The following is a 17,198-nucleotide window of genomic DNA, read 5'->3' on the forward strand; positions in this document are numbered from 1 at the left end:
ACCAATGATGACAATTTTAAAATAAAACAATCAATAATAACAGTTAAAAAAGCAACCAATCAATAAAGAAAATATTTTTATTTATGTGATGATGTTGAGTCTTTAAGAGGTTCTGGAGGTTAAATTGATTTGTCGCTTGTGTTGGATTTTTTGCAGTCATCATTTTTCAATCTTTCGAATATTTTCGATTTTGTTCAGTCGCTTCCCTCCGCATCTTGGCTCGTTGGACCAATTCCAATTGCAATTGGACCAATTTCAATTGTTTTTCAACTTCTTATTGAGTTTTCTTTTGAGTAGCCGGAGTTGTATTGAAGGTTGGTTACAAGCGAGTTGACTGTAGAGTTGACTTTGAAGCATACGACGAATGCTGATGTTAGATGTTGTTGGTGTAGATTCAAAAAACTGATACGATGTAGAAACTGGCATAGATTCTGGTGGTTGAGGTGACAAAATCTACGTAATTTAGAATGATTAGTTTTCTTGATGTTGAGCGAAAACAGTAATTTGAAATCCAGTGACTATTTGAGTGCGTATAAAAACTTCACTAGAGCTTGAAATGTTGCAACAGTCTTGTGTTTAAACCAGTGCTAATTGTTTCACTTAAGTTTTGACACGCCTATAAAGAATCGCTACTGGTATGCTGAATGATTGAGCAGCTTTGTTGAGTTAAAGCTTACCACTTTTTATTTACGCCACTATAAGCGCGACTTGAAAACAAACTCCTTTAGAGTTGGAAAATTTGTTCTTTTTTTTTTGCGTCCAAATTTTTTCAAAGCATATTTTATATTAAAATAGGTTTGATAATTATCGATTATTTAATAAGCGAATAGTTGGCGTATAATATGGAACCCCATATTTCACTGTTTCTTTTTTAACTCATCTTTTTATGGGAAATAACAAATTTTATTTAGAAAAACGAATACGTTTTAAGTTCAATGCCAGCAAGTTTCACTTCCGAGAGTTTTATGCCTATTTTTTAAAATTAAAAATTATTACGCAATCGAAAATTTGACTTGTCATAGAAAATAATAATTTATTTTGTATTAAAACTTTATACCATCTTATTCAGAAAAAAATTCTCCACAACACGATCAAAAATTATTTGCTAAATATTATTTTAATAAATAAGTATGAACAAAAGAATAAACATTGTTGGAGCTGTTACATACTATCCTCTATTTCTTTCTACCCGCTTTTAGTCTAATTAATGATATATTAAAAATAGTAATCAAGAAATCATTTCAAATTCAATATAGAGAGGCATACCTTTTGCTTATGTATTACGTACACACAGACATACGTTTTATACATTATACAGTGAAAAATGTGGACAATTTGACCCAAAATCTAATAATCAATATTGTGATATTTCATATAATTTGACCATGGCACAGTGTGCCATGGTCAAATTATATGAAATATCACAATATTGAGATAATTTGACCATGGCACAGTGTGCCCAGAATGTGGTTTTTTGGAAAAAATTCATAAATCCGTTGTTTGTTAATGAAATCTTGTGAAAACTTTAGTGTATTACTTTTTTGGGCTGAAGAATCTGATTCTGAGGTTAGTTTTTACGTGTGGGCACTCTGACCCAGTAAATGGGGCAACAGTGGGGGAGGGGGAGGGGCGCCAAGAGTCATGCTCTTACTTTTTTTAAAATTTTCAAATAAACTATAAAATATAAATTAAAAAATAAAATTTATTTTAAAAAAATTTGTCTTCCGCCGCCCCCCGCCCTATATAACAAATAGCCTCTCGATCCCCGTGACCAGTAAGCTCATAGCTAGCTAGGTTGCTTGGAAAAGGATATCATATCCAATTCATAATGAAATATGTTTGACTATTAATAATTTCAAGAAACTCATAATGAAATGAATTTGAGTTTATAATAATTTAATATTAAACACAAATATACACAGATATTAATCTTATTGATTTTATATGGTCACAGAAAACATTCTTGAATTATCATTTTTTCTTCAGTAAATATGTTGTTCACGTCTACTTTACACCCTCTTGTGGTATGTCCGAATTTTCCACATAATCCACATTGCAAAAGTCTTTTTTTACTGGCAATAATTGGATGTGTTCTTATCATCAGTCTGCAGTAAATGTCATGTGTATTAATTTGCAAAGACATCTGTCTGGCTTTACAACTTGTTCCTGATTTATAAGCCTTAATGTATTTGTTCCAACTTTCGCTTGACTGCTCGGAGTACTTAGCAATGGGTGATCCACCTGTAAGCATAAACAGTTCCCAGGCATGTGCACACATTTGATGTACGCTGGGGCTGAGCATAGCCCATGGAAATGTCTGTTTATGGAATATCATCAATCCATAACCAACTTCTTTAACTTTATCAGGATCAACTTTTTTGCTAACATCAACATGCTAATTAATACTAAGTAGTATATTGAACTTAGATAACAAAGTCGAGAAGCTATCTTGGTCTTCTGCTTTAAGAATTATGGAACAGATTGACTTTCTTTCTTTTGGACTAAAAAACGATCTGCTAATGGTCCATTGTTAGTGTTACCACCACTAGAAGTAGAAGAATCAAGAAGCATTCCTGTTTTTTCACGTACGTTTTAAATAACTTTTTTTTTTGCTGTTTTCAGAGCAGTTTTTACCTTTATGTCCTGCTCAGACCATGTATGGGTTTGTTTACTCACAATGTGATACAAAATTTTCAGACAGTGGTCGAGTGCACGAAGCTTTTGATGCAGAATGGCAAAAAATTTTACATCTGATTCAACTATAGGTTCATGGCATTGTCCATGTCTTTCTGTATTTTTGTACAAGATTTTGCCATTTTCTAGTCTTCTCCAGGTACTGAGCACATCATTGTAATTTTTATCTATGGTGAACCCATGTAGTATACATACCAGGTCATTGGCATCACTTCTGGAACATTTGCAGTAGTGACAAAAAGCTCCAGAATCACCCACCAATAAGTCTACCATTTTGCCATCAACCATACTAATCTCTGTTTTTACAAATATTTGTAACCCATTTTTTGAAAGAATAGGCTGAGTTTCATTTTTAGGCAGTTGACTCAGAGTTGCTTTAAAATACTCCTTAACACTCTCCCTAGTTTCTTTTGCTTTCACTAGAATAACAGGCCTGGCAAAAGTAATAGAGTTAGGGGTTGGATTAGTCCAGATTACTTGGTTTTTTGAATCTTTAATTTCAAGAGGACACCAAAAGGAACAAATATAATTTGTTTCCTTTAAGTCTGCATCTTGAGGATCGGAAAACTGATGACGATAATTGTGATTTCCAGACCCATCAAGTCCAAATTTACCCTCTACATGTATAGAATGATAGCACAAAACTCGGATATATCTAGTAGAGACTCAATAGTGTCTTTGATAACATTGTTCACAGGGGATGAAGTTTGCTTGTCGTCACTGCTTAATTCTTTTGGTAGCAAAGTACGTTTAAAGGTATCTACATCATTCCTTGTTGGCAACATTAGTTTTGGGAGAAGCTCAAGTCTCAGTTCCTAGGGAAATATACAAAATTTAAACGTACAATTATAAAAACAATTAACTACAACAGTATTTGATTGCATACTTTACCTGATATTTATTTATGGATAGATCCAAGTTGTAAATTAAAGCAATTGCTTCCTGTACCGATATTGTTGAAAGTTTTACTCCTTCCATCTTCCCCCATCTTTTTTCACATCCTTGGACAACTTCTTTTAAGTATTCTGATTTATCTACACCTTGTTCACTCGCATGTTTTTCCACAATGTCCACAAAATCATCCAGAATTTTGTTGTATGTACGTTTTTCAGGTTGATCACTGGATTAAATGATAACGTTTTATGAAAAGTAAAAAAATAGCTACTGGGTGTCCCAAATAACATGATGCTTAAGAAATTCAAATAAATGTCAACAGTTAAACTTTTACCTTAGTCTTTTTGATTCCCGTCCTCTTTTAGCTTGTGGAGCTCCATCTTCTTCTACATCACCCCTGGATGATGATGAGGCTGCAACAGGTAGATTTCCAGGCAGTTTTATCCCAACTTCGTTTCTCCAAATTTCCAATTCGGCCACAAGTTTATGTTGTTTCAACTTTGAATATTTTTTTACATGTCTTTCAAATTGCTTTAGAATTTTCTTGATGTTATCTTTTTCATCTTCTAAAGTTAGATTATGTCTCACTTTGATTGTTTTTAAAATTAGCTTTGATTTTTCCAATGAACTTAATTTGATGTTCAAGGTTAGTAAAATTTCTTCTAATTCTCCTTTTTTTATCAATAACATTTTATCACATGTAATCAACAGGTATTCCTGAATCGTCCGTGAAAGTTTATTTTCATAAATTACGCAACCTCAAATATCAAACTTGTACGAACAAATAAAATTCAAACTTAAATTACTCAATTTCCGGGGATAACCGGACTGTGTAATTTTTACACATAAAAATAGAAAGTCTACATTGAATGAAACATTTGAGTTTGTTTGCGGCCTCCTGCGGCCTTTTTTTTCCTGTGACTTTGTTTTTAAAAAAAATTAATATGTTTTCATATATTTTAGAATTTTTTTAGGTATAAACAAAACTGCACAAAACAAATTTTTAAACTTCAATTTCAATTTTTATTGAAGTAATTCACAAATTAAATATTATTTACAGACCAGGATAGAATTTTTTTTTAAATTTATGGAGTCAATTTTGATATATAGCGTTTCAAAGTTATTGTTAAAAAACAGTATTGGTACAGTTTTAATACAAATATTTTAAGTCAACTTTTTCTTCAACTTCAAACAGCTATAAAAACAAAATGGTTTGATGAATTTATAATTTTTTTTTTGCCATGACCTACATATGTCTTACACAACATAAATTTACAATTTACAGTGAAAAAATAAAAGGTCAGAAAAATGAATTTTTTCATGTCCTGGGCACACTGTGCATGGATTTTTAAACGATTATTAGTAGAGAAAATCCAAAAAAATGATTTTCGCATTTATATAAGTTTATTAAAATATTTTATAAATCTTTCAATACTTTTAGTATTAAAAAATTTTGCTTGACTTTATAACTTGTGCAACAATAGAATAAAAATGTGGTTTGAAATCAGGCAAAGTTGTTAGTCCTTGGCCATGTCCTTGCCTTAAGGCCATAAATTAAGGCCTTAGCCTCGGTCTTGGCCTTGAAAATATTGGCCTTGGCCTTGAATGTTTTGGCCTTGGCCTTAAAAAAAGAATACATATTTTATTATTAATTTTTTTGAATTCTGTGCATGACCTTAGTCTATTTTTACAAAATGTGGTTTTATTGTCACAGCACTTGCTACTTACAGTTTTGTTAATAATTGGCCTTAAGGTAAGGCTAAAATTGAAGTCTTTGGTCTTTAATCTTGACCTTAAAACTCTTCGCCTTGGCCTTGTCCTTGGCCTTGGTACCTTTGGCCTTGGCCTTGCTACTTTTTGCCTTGTTAACAACTCTGAAATTAGGTAAAAAAAAAAAAGTTCTAAATAAGGCATTGTTTGGATAGCTTAATTTTAACCAATATTTTCTTAAAAAAGGCTTATAATTATTATTACTTATTATATTAATTTTACAAAAATAGAGCATTAAAAGGTAATGAATGCATATTAAAAATAAAATCAACAACTTTCAACAAATAACTTCATTGAATAACAGTCGCCAAAAGTTTATTTTTTAGAAACCATCATTATAAGACACATAGCCAACAATATAATCAAGAAACATCATTATAAACAAGATAGACCTTCTATAGTAGAGTTATACTTTTTTCTATTGATGGTAAATAGCCAAAGACTAAAGCTGAAAATTTGTCAATTAAAAATCCACACAATTGACAAAAATAACAGGTGACAACTTAAAAAAGCAAGACCGGATTTAAATACACAAAACTCCTGTAAGGTAATAAGTAAAACAAAAAAGAAAATTATGTCACAAAGTATTGTTCTAATTTTTAAATTATTTTTGTTTATTTTTTACGGAAAAATGAATGAAAAATAAATTTAAAACAAGAAAAGACTAAAAAGCGTGAATATAAACTTATTTAATTCACAGAATTGTTGGTAAAAAGTTCACTTATGATCGCTTTAAAACTAAGAATATGCCTAAAAGAACTCTACAAAAGATAGTTAAACGTGATTATAATGAATCTGGTTACTAAAGAGTTGAAGAAAGTGTGGCAAAGGCTAAAAAAATGACCAAGACAAATATTAGAAGGCTCAAACTTATGTCTGACCATTAGGGTGTCTCAAAAATTTTTTTTTTTTTGAAAATCAAAATGTGGAAAAGTTCAATTGTTATCATTATGTATTAGTAGCTTATAGTAAAAATTTCAGCCTCCTAAATCAACTCTAAGATAAAGAAGGTGGTTTTAGACAGTTTCTATATAATATAATTTTTCCTGAATATTATATTTTAAAGTTCCGAATATAGATAGTTTTAAATTTAAAACACTCACAAAAAACTAGTTTCGATTTAAAATATATCTAATAAAATAAGGAAGATACAGATTTTGTATGACAATTTTATTTCAGATAATAATTCTAAATTGAGTTTAAAAGCAACAAAAACGTGATTACAGTTGTAATACTTGTTAGATGTTCTGCAGGTACTTCTTTGTAACTTTCTTGGATACTTGTTGTCTGTTTCTACGGACAACCTAGAAAATAATAAATAAAATTAAAAAAGCAATTTATTTTGTAAAATAATTAAATAATTTAAGCAATAAAATTTCTAGCATTTGAAATTAATAGCTTATTTTATTAAATAAAATGATATTGAAATACTTTTAAAAATTTTGCAGACATTATTGTGTAGCATGCACGTACATTGGGTGGGGTAAGTGGTTGATAGGTGTAAATTGTTAAATACAATTGACTTCCTTTTTTTGTTATTTAAAATGAGCATGATATGTGTTTGCTATTCTAAATTGCCTAATTTTTCAAAAACGATCCCCTCCCCCTAACAATTTACACACTATAGGTCTGTAATAATAATGTCTATAGGTCTGTAATAATAATGTTTAGTAATTACCTGAAGAGTATCCTGAAGTCTATCCTCGTTATGTGCCCTTCCAATAAAGTCTTGGATCAGCTTTATGTGACGTTCTGCCCTTTCATTTATGACTGCAAGCTGATTCGCACAAGCAGAAATCTTGACAATTTACTTAGGGGCTTTCTCATTTTTGCGAGCAGCTATCCCTTTCTCCCTCCACAGCAAAAGCTCTTCCTTCGTGATTTCTAGGAGAAAAAAGAGAAGATAACTTTGCTCAATGACAAAATCATTAAGAGATGACATTGGAACAACGACTGGCTGGATTCCAGGTTTCTCAAGCACCATATATTCTTTTTCTGGAACGGCAAAAGACAACAATTTGTTAAGGATGTTGTTCTTAACGTCGGTATCTAGATCCTTGTCAGCAAGAGACAAAACCAACAAGCTGGGGAGCTAGATACCAAGTGTACCGTAGAAGGCTTTTATTGAGAACTTTCCCAATCTCTACATAGGCTTTGTAATTATCTGACATTTGGAGCTGGTAAGCTATCTTAAAAGCTCTTAGGTCATTTGAAGGAGCTTGAGTTGCCATAGGACTCTTCAGAAAGAATAGACCATGGAAAAACACTATATAATTTGCAGCAGTGTTTATGTTCTTGAGAGTAGCAGGTTTTGCTGTTTTTGAATCATTCGGATGATTCCTGTGTCATCTGCAGAACAAGAAGGTAAAGACAATCACTCATAAACCTGGCCTCATGGTGAGCTCCCGGCTGCTTAAAGAAGAAATTAGATATACCTGCACCCAGGAAGTAAGCCAGTAGCTGGCAAAGATACTCGTTGTCTCCTCTTTGGAAAGTGCTTCTCTGAAGTGCTGTGGCGCAAAATTCTTTAGTTTCAACTGCAAGTTGGTGCAAAAGAGTACCTGGTCTAAATGCATCCTTAGACCATTCAAATTTGACAATTCTTTCAAGTTTATTAACTTCTCTATGTATTTGCAGCCATAGCTTCTGAAGTAAAACATAGAGGTGTTTGCTTCCTGTGGTGTCAGCACACGCCCCAATAACTTGATTTGATACCTCATAGTATTCGAGGATACTTTGAATGGCTACAGCCTGGTCGCTTCCCTTGGAGCTTTTAATTTTCAAAATACCAAGCAGAAAATCTAAAGAGTCAGCTTTAGGAGAAGAAACGCTTATAGCTATCTTCTCATGACTTGTGGAAACTGCTTCTTCACTGGTGCACTGTCTTAAAATTTTAGTATCAAAGTGAATTACTAGCTTTAAGCCTCTTACTTTCTTTTATTCTTTTTTTCTTGATTTCTAAGCTTTGCATCTTGTGAGCGCATTTTTTCTTCCATTATTCTTATTTTCTCCACAGCCAAACAAGCATTTTTTTGAAATGTGTTATCAATACTCGCCATCTTGATCATGCGTCCTTTGAGACAGTGCTTTAGAAATTCAATGTCCTCTTTTTGAGCCTCTTTGTTCCTTAATGGATCACTCTTTATCAAGTTAAAGATGTTGGCCTTATGAATTCGGAATAAAAAGTTGCTTTCATTTAGAAAGTTGTTTACTTTCTTGCAGTAGGGTCATTCCATGCCAAGTGGTGCAAATTTTAATGAGGTCCCTCATGGACCATCTCAGATTTTATTGAAATTTTTTGATTTTGTACATATATATGTTAAAGGCATGTTTTGAAGATTTTAGATCAATATCTAATATGGTTCTTGAGAAAACGCTATTTAAGTAGTGGGCTATTTTGCATAAAATTTCACTCTACAAGAAAAAAGGGTTTTTTCATCATTTTTAACAGCCAATAACTTTTGAACAAGTTAGTTTTATACTTCAATTATTATAAGATAGCAAGTGTGCTGTGGATACTTTGAAAAAAAAAAATTATATTATTTCTGGCATCTTAAATTTTTCCATAATGGCGGGCTAAAGTTGATTTTTTTGTTTTAAGAATAAGTTTTTTTGTGATTTTAAAGACCTTAATCTTAAAAACTAGTTACAAAGTTAATACAAATCAAATTGCCTGCTGATCTACATGTGGTAAATAAACATTTTTAAAAAAATCAGTTGATTAAAGAGCTGCATTCAAAAGTTATAGGTCTCCAAAATGAGTCAGATCGAGATTTTCGTAAAATTGATCTGTAAAGCAAAGCATCTGTTACCTAAGATGGCACTTTTTATTTTATAAAATTTTTTATACGCATCAATTAAAGACTGTTAATTAACAAAAACCAAAAAAATTAATGGGCGCTTATTTATAACCCCCAAAAGGTAGTCTCTAAAAGTCAGGTAAATTTTCCATAAAAAATTATTACTTTTTAAAAGTTTAGTTATTGTTTCATTTAATTCTATATTAATAGTATGTCAATCTAAAAAGTACTAATAAAACCAAATAAATTGTTGTATTTTAGAACTAATTAATAATAAGTAATATGCCTGAGCTTTCTACTTGCTGTATTGGTAAAGCATTAAATGAACAGTGCTATCTATCAAATATAAGTAAACACTACCAAGAACTGTCTAAACTAAACCAAGAGCTTATTTCTTTGAGAAGCAAAATAAATCCCATAGATTTTATTTGTAGCTATCACGAGAAAGTTTACTTGTCGAGGTATGAGAATGAACATCGCAGGTATTGTTGTAATCCGTTGAACAAGCACGCAAAAAATGTGAAAAGTAAGTTTCAATATTTAATATCTTAATTTAATAAAAATACCTTAATAACACTAAATAAATAAAAAAAAAAATATTTAATAATTATTTCCGTTATTTTTTAGATTCTCTTAGAGTTATCAGTCTTTCATATGCCAAAGATTTTGGTTTAATACCTGGTCAAAAAATTTGCACCAATTGCAGAAAAGTTCTGAATTGCAAACATAATACAAAAGAAAATGAACTCCAAGAAAAAGAAATTTATGTTGACAACCATACATTAAAAGAAGATCTTAATTCAAGTATTGCAAGTTTTGGATGCTCACCTCTAAAACTTGTTTCAAAAAAAGATAGAGTTGCATATGGAAAGCGTAAAATTGATAGCGTAAGAGCTCATACACAAAACGCTGTTGCCAATGTGCTAGGTTTAGAAATAGCTGCACTTTGTGGAATTGAATCACCCTCAAAAAAATGTTTGAAAAAAACAAACACAGATTTAGACAATATTATGACTCAAATTAAGTCAAAATTTGAAAAAACATTGTCAAATTCTGAAAAAAGCACACTTCTTACACTCACTCCAGAAAGTTGGTCAATAGAGAAAACTCAGAAGTTTTTTTTACTTCAAAAAGATCTGTAGTACAAGCCAGAAAATTAAGTAAAAAAAGTGGAATACTATCAAAACCTTCTCCAAAATCGGGTAGAAAACTATGCGAAGATGTAATTACAGAGGTTGTTCATTTCTACGAATGCGATGAATATTCAAGGGTTTGTCCAGGAAAAAAAGAGTTTGTTTCAGTTAAAGTAGATAGTAAAAAGCAACATATCCAAAAGCGCCTTCTACTAGTCAATATGAAAGAGCTACATATTGAATTTAAAATGAAATATAATTATCTTAAAGTTGGATTTTCAAAATTTTGTGAGCTAAGGCCCAAGTGGTGCATTCCTGTGGGTGGTGCTTCTGGTCTGCATGCAGTTTGTGTTTGCCAGTACCATCAAAATATAAAGCTCCTTGTACAGAAAATTCCTGAAACTTCTGATTACAAAATCTTATTAAAATTAATGGTTTGTAGCATTGAAAATAGAGATTGTATGCTGCATAGCTGCGATAAATGCCCTGCTAAAAAGGTTTTGTTAGACTACATTGACACTTTGTTTACAGAAAAAGAAATTAGTGAAGTTAACTTTTATCAATGGCAAAAATCAAATTACCAATGTACTTTAGTACTAGCAACTCTACCTTTAGATGAATTTATTGAAATGGTTTATGAACAGTTAGATAGTTTACGAGTGCATCATTTTATATCAAAAAGTCAAGCCACCTACTACCAACATTTGAAAACTAATTTAAAAGAAAATCAAGCTTTGGTTCTTCTTGACTTTACAGAAAACTATAGTTTTCTAATACAGGATGCAGTGCAAGGTTTTCACTGGAATAACAGCCAAGCAACTGTGCACCCCTTTGTTGCGTATTTTATAAAAGATGGAACTTGATAGTCAAAGTTATTGTGTTATATCAGATCATCTGAAACATGGAACAGATGCTGTTCATTGCTTTATCGGTAATGTTATTGATAAACTTAAACAATTACAAACATTTGAACACATTATCTATTTTAGTGATGGAGCTGCATCACAATATAAAAATTACAAAAATCTTATCAACTTATGCTACCATAAACACGATTTTGATATGACTGCAGAGTGGCACTTTTTTGCAACATCGCATGGTAAAAGCCCTTGTGATGGTGTTGGTGGAACAGTGAAACGTCTTGTTGCACGAGCCAGTCTACAATCACTAAACCATCCTATTGAAACACCAAGCAAAATGTACAGCTGGTGTGTTCAACACGTCAAAGGAATATCTTTTTTTTTTGTTGACAAAGTTTCAATAGAAACACATACTACAAACTTCAATTTGGAAGAGAGATATCGTTCTTGTTCGACAATACCTGGGACACGAAACCACCACAGTTTTATCCCAATGTCACTTACCTCAATAAAAATAAGGAGAGTCTCATTTGATATTATTTGCACTAATGTGGATTTTTCTACTTACAGAATTTATATTAATAAAATTTCCAGTTACTCACCAGGAGAATATGTGGCCTGCGTTTACGATGCTCAATGGTATTTAGGAAATATTCTTAGTATTTCAGAAGAGCATCAAGATCTTAATATGAAATTCATGAAAAAGTCTTTATGTAACAAGTTTACGTGGCCATGCAGAGATGATCTTTGTTGGGTACCTCTAATGCATATTTTATGCAAAGTGCAATCTCTTAAAGTCCAGTCAAACAGTGGAAGATTTTATAGTATTGACTTAAAAGAAATCAATGAGATTATTTTATTATTTGAGAAATTTAACTTTTTGTAAATTTTATTATTTTTGTTTATTTTCTTAAAAACATTTTGTTTGCTTTTCATTAAAAAAATTATTGTATTATAAAGAGGGGAGGGGACAGAGGGGAGGGGACTTTTGGTATTTAAAAGTTCTTTATCTAAAGGGATTAAAAGGCTTTAAGCATTGATATTTTTTAATTGATATTTCATAATAAATAACATTATATAATTCAATGCATTTATTTATTATGTCAATTTCAGAATTTTATGGAAAACTTACCTGACTTTTAGAGACTACCTTTTGGGGGTTATAAATAAGCGCCCATTAATTTTTTTGGTTTTTATTAATTAACAGTCTTTAATTGATGCGTATAAAAAATTTTATAAAATAAAAAGTGCCATCTTAGGTAACAGATGCTTTGCTTTACAGATCAATTTTACGAAAATCTCGATCTGACTCATTTTGGAGACATAAAACTTTTGAATGCAGCTCTTTAATTAACTGATTTTTTTAAAAATGTTTATCCACCACATGTAGATCAGCAGGCAATTTGATTTGTATTAACTTTGTAACTAGTTTTTAAGATTAAGGTCTTTAAAATCACAAAAAAACTTATTCTTAAAACAAAAAAATCAACTTTAGCCCGTCATTATGGAAAAAGTTAAGATGCCAGAAATAATATTTTTTTTTTTTTCAAAGTATCCACAGCACACTTGCTATCTTATAATAATTGAAGTATAAAACTAACTTGTTCAAAAGTTATTGGCTGTTAAAAATGATGAAAAAACCCTTTTTTCTTGTAGAGTGAAATTTTATGCAAAATAGCCCACTACTTAAATAGCGTTTTCTCAAGAACCATATTAGATATTGATCTAAAATTTTCAAAACATGCTTTTAACATATATATGTACAAAATCAAAAAATTTCAATAAAATCTGAGACGGTCCATAAAGACCTTTGCACCACTTGGCATGGAATGACCCAGTAGCTTTCTTCTGGTAGACTTAGAGTCTTGAGTCTTTTTAGAGATTGGTACTCATTGATCTTGTAGGTAATTTTGTTTCGAATTTGCTGCTCTGTGAGTATGAAATTGTTGTCGAATCCAGCTTTGCCCCACAAGTTTCTTCACATATTCCTTCCGCTAACTTGCTGCATTTCAGATTTTTCCAGAAGCAAGGGCACATCTAACTTTACAGTTCATCTTGGTAGTGCTAAGAGAATGCCAAATGGTTAAGTAAAAACAAACAGATAAAATTCAGAAATTTTTTAGACGTTACCTAGTTTCTTTTCTAATGTTGAGCCAGTAAAATCTTCTGAGCATTTCTCCAGTCGTTGGAAGTCGACTTGGAGCAAAGCTTTGCAGTGGAAAGCCTAACAAATAAAACTGTCTACGCTTTCTTGCAGCCTGTCTCAAATCTTCAGCTGGCTCTAGTATTATATTGTGGCATTTTTTCTTGAAGCCATTGTCTGAAAATATAGCTAATACAGTTATATAATGATAATAAAATTATATATATTTATAAGTTTATAGTATAAAATATAGCTTACAGTACAGTAGTTTGTTTCGTAACAGCAAATGATACTATTAAATAATACTTTTTTTGCCAAGCAAAAAAAAAAGCGTATCATACAAAGCATACACGTGTTGTTTTTTATTATAGTTATCTTCACTTAACAAATTATTTGAAAAAAGTCGCTTAACAGTTGATTATTTTTCAAAGTTTATTTACTTTAATGAAATGAAAACTTACTTATTGTGTAAAACTTTCATATGCACGCGCGCAATTTTTATGTTAGAGGAATTATCAAACAAATCTTTTTTCATTTTAACGTCTTATTAAAATTATTAGTTATATTATTTTTTATTTTTTAATAGTTTTGTCATGTATTATAAACACAAATGTGTAAATAACTAAAAAATAATTATATTAATAATTTTATTAAAACATTTACATTATTTGAAAAATGTGTTTGCTAAATTCTCCTAACATAAAAATCACAAAATAATAAATTTGCAATATAATATTCTATTAAAAAGAAATTGACTAAGCCACCTTCTTTACCTTAGAGTTGATTTGAACCGCTGAAATTTTCACTATATGCTACAAATACATAACGATAACGATTGAGCTTTTCCACATTTTGATTTTCGAAAAAAAAAATTTTTTGAGACACCCTACTGACCATAAAAACGGAGCATCTCAACCTTGTTGTTGAGAAAAAAAGGTTAATTGTACTTAGAAACACATAAGTAAAAAATTAGGAAAAAGATATAAATTAAACAAAGAAAAAAATGACGATTCCAAAAGTTTTTACCAGCAAAACCAGTTGCAAGAGGTATGAGCAGCTGTTTGTGTCATATATTCAAAAATTGTAAACCGTCATTAAACATGAGCCTTATTTCACCTTAAACCACTCCAGTATCAGTGTAAACTATATATGTTATACTAGTGATGTAAAATTTACTCTATCTACAGTAAAATACCAAACAAAACAAAAGTTATACAAAAAATTACTACCATGGATTGCTTTTTCTGAAAACAGTATTTCTCAGCCCTGTTTTGTGTCTAGTGGACTGGCTGTAAACCAAGAAGTCTTCTTATTAGAATCAAGTATTGCGTTGATAATTATAGAACCAAGTCTTGCCTTCATAAAGTTGATATTGAGCTCATTGTTGACCAAGTCTAGACTAGGCTTGGTATATACTGAGCATAACATTTTTAGAGCGTAATTTATATATAGCGTAATTTTTATAGAGCGTAATTTTTTAAGATTTGCTCTAGAAATGTAAAAATGAATTTTAAATAAAAAAAAATTTTAGTGTTAAAGGTATGGGTGTGAATTGTACGTTCGTTGATGATCGACTAACATTAGAGATCTATATAATGAACAATTAAAGCTTATTTTTGACTTTAGAGAAATGGCTTCACACTCTACAAACAGCCATAAAAATAGAATAACTTAGTTAGCATGTAAGAGAGAGCATTCTATTAATCATCCATGTAAAGGAATAGTTGACCTGACGAAAACGCTGTTAAAAGAAACATACAAATATGTAAAGTTATAAAAATTAATACAAAATTTTTATTCTTATTTTAATCTATATAATCAGTTATTTTCAATTAAATCATTCCTTCTATATCAATAAACCATCCCTTTTATAACCTGATATATTAACTACTAGTTGATAAAGTCAGAAGGAATGTGAAATTTCGGGGGCTTAAAAAAAGAAAAAAGATTTATTATTCTTTTGCGGTCGAGCGGAAAAGTTGTCTCTATACATGAGTAGCTTTTGTGCTACATTTCAACACCCTTGTACAATGTCTTCTGTTCTGACAAGGGACTTGAAATTTCTAAAATTTAGTAAAATTTATTTATTTTTTTATTTTTTTTGAAACATTTTTTAAGCGTCAGGGACTTTGCTGTAGTGTGCAAAAGTTACACCTATGTACGATTAACAACTGGGCAAAACTTGACGCCGCACGGACAATTTTTTCTATTTGGCCAAAGAGCTTGAAATTACACCAAAATTGAAAAATACGCTGTTTTTTCATTATTTAACTAAAATTTATAAAATATAACCTTGAACTGTTGTACACTTGCTTACTATTATAAAAATTAAAAAATAAGTTGGTTGTTGGTCGTTTTGTAAGGTCTTAAGATTTTGTATTGTTTCTTTTACCTAAAATCAAGCATGGCCTTTCTCAATTTTAGAGTGCTGGAGATGAAAAGTAAGCATTCCAAGAAATTACTAACAATGATGTTGAGGTTAACTTGACCCAAGTAGCTGGGTGAATAAATTTGTAATTGAATTGTAAAGATTCCGTGCTCCATCCTTAATTAAACGATGAACTTTGATGCAAAATCAAGATGGTGCATACAACCAAAGAACAATCTTTTCTATGTCCTGTTGACTGTGGTTGGCGTTTAGCAAGACCTGGTTTGCGTTTAGTAAGACACAAGGACATATGCCTGAGCTAATGGTGTGAGCAACACCCTTAAGATATCTCTAATCCTTACTCAAATTTGCTATATCAACTGATGGCAAGGTGGAATTAATTGGCCTAATATTACTACTGGAAGCAGCACACAGGCCTTCAAAGATTTTCTAATGGAACCAGTGTAAGAATTTGGTCCGCAGTTAAAACCATTAAGGAAATTGAACAAGTTGCGAAATTTTTGAAATGCAGATGACAAATTGCCCATTGCACCGATCTTCAAATGCTCATTTCAAGACGCAGTACCCATGTTAACGCAGTTGTCATGCTTTGTTTCTTACTGCTGTTTCTTTTCTTATTCACGACCTGAAGCAATAAATTATAATAATTTATCAGTTGTAAATAATTATTGGATAACTTCTTTTAATGACTCGCTAAAATGATAGTTAATACCGTATATGCTCGCCTATAAGTTGAGAACATTTCAAGACAATATAGAAACTTTGACTTGTGCGCGGATCATGAAAAATACAATTTTTTTTTTAATGCTATTTAGGTGCCCCAAGAAGTCCTTACGGTCTTATCACAGAGCACCGCGGATGAGCATTTAATTGGAAGTTCACGCCTCCTTCCTAACTGACGTCGCAAAACTTGCCCAGAGGTGGGGTTTGAACCACGGATCCTTTGTTTTTGAGGCAAGTAAGCTACTACTTTAATTTTATACTAACGCAGTGCATATACTTGCGTATAAGTCAAAAAGATACTGTATTAAGAGATTAAAGATATAAAACATAACTTTAGACAGTTAATGTTCGTTTAACTTATGATAATTATGCAAGTAAAAACGATTATGAGTTTGTCAATAAGAAATATTACTCTCATTTAAATCGAAAAATTTCATCAAACAATTTGATTTAGCTTTACAAACTTTTATAAAATGCTCGTATCTATGTTTAAAAAGTTTACTACCTGCACTATAAACAATAACTTCGGCAAAAAAAATTGCGTTTTGCATTTTGCATTATGGCACAAAAATATTTAATATCAAAATAATAAAATTATTATTAACTAATAATTAGTTAATAAAATTTTATTTCAAAAGAATTTTGGCTATTTTGGGCATATATGTTGTTATTTCATTGGAATAAACTTATGTCCAATTTGATGGTGAGTGTTTTGGTCGTTTTTTACTACCCAGCGATCACACATACAATGGGCCAATAATGTATGTGTGAATATATGTATGTAAAACCATC

The 17,198-nt window shown here is 31.0% G+C and overlaps 1 protein-coding gene across 4 annotated transcripts in view; it reads left to right on the forward strand.

Moving 5' to 3' along the window:
- The window catches only part of LOC136092116 (uncharacterized), a 48,703-nt gene that overhangs the window by 14,956 nt on the left and 16,549 nt on the right, over positions 1-17,198 (forward strand). The gene's annotated exons all lie outside the window — the stretch shown is intronic.

The sequence above is a fragment of the Hydra vulgaris genome, chromosome 15 (assembly GCF_038396675.1).
Source record: "Hydra vulgaris chromosome 15, alternate assembly HydraT2T_AEP".
Classification (NCBI taxonomy): Eukaryota; Metazoa; Cnidaria; class Hydrozoa; order Anthoathecata; family Hydridae; genus Hydra; species Hydra vulgaris.